We start from the raw sequence: 2,675 nt of genomic DNA, 5'->3' as shown, positions 1-2,675 counted from the left end.
GCTCTGGCTGCAATTGAGGAAAACTTTGCTGAGTCTGGCTGAGCTGGGGGTGGAGCCTACAGCCGCCCCGCCCCGCCCCTCCTCGTCTCAGCACCCCATGCCCAGGCTCAGGGAGGACCGGACCGTGGGGGTTGTCCGTGTGATGTAGACAGTGTATGGTCCCGGATGGAGAAGAGACCTGGGGATTCCTGGTGTGTTGGTTGGGGTGGGCGTGGTCAGCGTGCAAAGGCCGAAGGTGTTCGGGAAGTCTCAGGCTGTGGACTTCTGACACGTGCAACACATGCCTCAAATCTTTCTCTGTAGCATGGGGATCACAGTCCCCTTTTCACATCGTGAGTTCTGTTTTTGTGTATTTTTGAAGCAATGAGGGTGACTAAAAGTCTACCTCTGGTTCAGCTGGGAATAGAATGCCCCTGGCAGATCTCCCGAACCCTGCCATGAGCCAGAGGGAGCTCACGGGGACTTCCTCCAAGTGTGCCTGGGCGCTGTAAACTATAGTTCGCTTGGACGTTCTTGTCAAGGGGAGAAGCCCAGGGGCCTAGGATGGGTCACTTCTGGAAAGTGCTCTGTGGATCCTCACTAAAGGTCCCTTAGGGCCATGGATCACTGCTGTTTAAAATGCCCGTGGCCAAAGTCAGAATTTGCCAGCACTTTCTACCTTTATGTTAGACATGGGCCTGGGTCCTGTGTGTTGTCCTGTCCCTGACACCAATGGGTCACACAATCCACAGTATGTGGGCAAGCCAAAAGTTTTATTTCTAGGAGAGGTCGTAGAACTGTGTTAAATTCTGCAGGCTGTGGTTGAGGCTAGGCTTTCATTCCTGACAGGAAGGGCCCATGCCTCACTCCAGGTGGTTAGAGCTTGGTCTCGGGTTTTTTTTTTTTTTTTTCCAGAAGAATAAATATTTTCAGATTTATTTTATGCATATCAGTGTTTTGGTTTTTTTGCCTGCCTGCCTGCAAGCATGTATGTGTACCATGTATGTTCCAGAATCCCCAGGTGGGGCAGAAAAACTTTGAATCCCCTGGAATGGAGTTATGATGGTTTTGAGTCACCATGTGGTTTCTGGGAACTAACTCAGGTCCTCTGCAAGAATAAGTACTCGTAACCTGTGAGCTCTCTCTCCAGCCCCAAAATTATTTCTCTCTCCCCCGTTTCTCTTTTGAGACATGATTTCACAATGAAGCCATTAGCTGACCTGGAAGTCACTACGTAGATCAGGTTGGCCTGGAACTTAGAGATCCACTTGCTTCTTCCTCCCAAGTGTTGGGGTTAAAGCTGTGTGCCACCACGCCTAGCCTTAACCTTACATTCTGATGTCATTGGCTAACTCAAGTGTAACTTTTGAGAGCAGATGTAACCTTGAGTCCATACTACTATCTGAGAAAAATGCTGACTGGGGAAAGGACTTTTGCCAGGTGATGTCTTTTCTAATTAAAGATGGAGCACCCTTGGTCTCATTTAACCTTTAGATAGAAAAGAGAACATTTTACTTACATTTCCCACAATGCCTTGTGCCATGCCTCCTGCGGACCTGCTCTGGCCATCCTTCCCCTGACTCCCTCACAGGTCAGCTGCAGGGCCCCCAGCAGTCTGGCCCTTTCCATCCCATTTTCCCCCTACTCTGTGGCCGTCCCTCAGTCCCCTTTGTGGACTAACTGTAACTTCTCCCTTATTCAGCTTCCCGGGAAACATCATGTCCAGCCCAGTTACCACCCCTTATGTTGGCAGCTCTGAAATCCTTCTATTTGCTATGAGCAGACAGGCTCTATTTAAATTTCCTAGGATTAGACTTCGATTCCCAGCACCCACATGTCCTTACAACTACCTGTAACCTCTAGCTGCAGGAGTATCCGTTGCCTTTGGCTTCCTCAAGCTCTGTGTTCATATGCAGTGCCCCACCCCATTTAAAAATGGGGCTGGAGAGATGGCTCAGAGGTTGAGTACTTGCTGTTCTTGCAGAAGACCCAGGTTCAGTCCTAGCATCCACATGATGACTCACAACTCCAGTTCCAGGGGATCTGATGCTCTAGACCTCTAATCTCTGAACGTGCATACATACACAAACATGGGAACACATAGATACACATAAACCTTGGCTTGTTTCTGCTAAATGTTTGTACAGTTTGTATTGCACATTCCTGAGGTAGAGGCAGAACATGTTCCTGATGTGTAGCCCTAGCCTGAGTGGCTGACTTTGTAGGAGCATATTCTAAAATAATGATTTGTCAAGTGGGGCAGTAGTGGCACACACCATTAATCCCAGCACTCAGGAGGCAGGGACAGGCAGATCTGAGTTCAAAGCTAGCCTGGTCTACAAAGTGAGTTCTAAAACAGCCAGGGGTACACAGAGAAATCCTGTCTTAAAAGAATGAAAACAAATAATAATGATTAGTCAAGCCAGGAATTATGTCCTAGCTTCAGGTGTCTAAAACAGGTGTACCACTTAAGCCACAGAGTTATCAGCGTGGTCAGCATAATGGCCTCACATCACAAATTAGAAAATGATGTAAAAAGTACAGAGTACACAAAGTCTCTTGCTTATTATCAAGTGTCATATGCTGTGTGTAACTTTTTTTGGTGGTTGAGACAGGGTTTTTTTGTGTAGCTTTGGCTGTTCTGGAATTCACTCTGTAAACCAGGCTGGCCTTGAACTCACAGAAATCTGCCTGTC

The sequence above is a fragment of the Onychomys torridus genome, chromosome 19 (genome assembly GCF_903995425.1).
Source record: "Onychomys torridus chromosome 19, mOncTor1.1, whole genome shotgun sequence".
In the NCBI taxonomy this organism is placed as follows: Eukaryota; Metazoa; Chordata; class Mammalia; order Rodentia; family Cricetidae; genus Onychomys; species Onychomys torridus.
Note: the sequence above shows the minus strand (reverse complement) of the source record.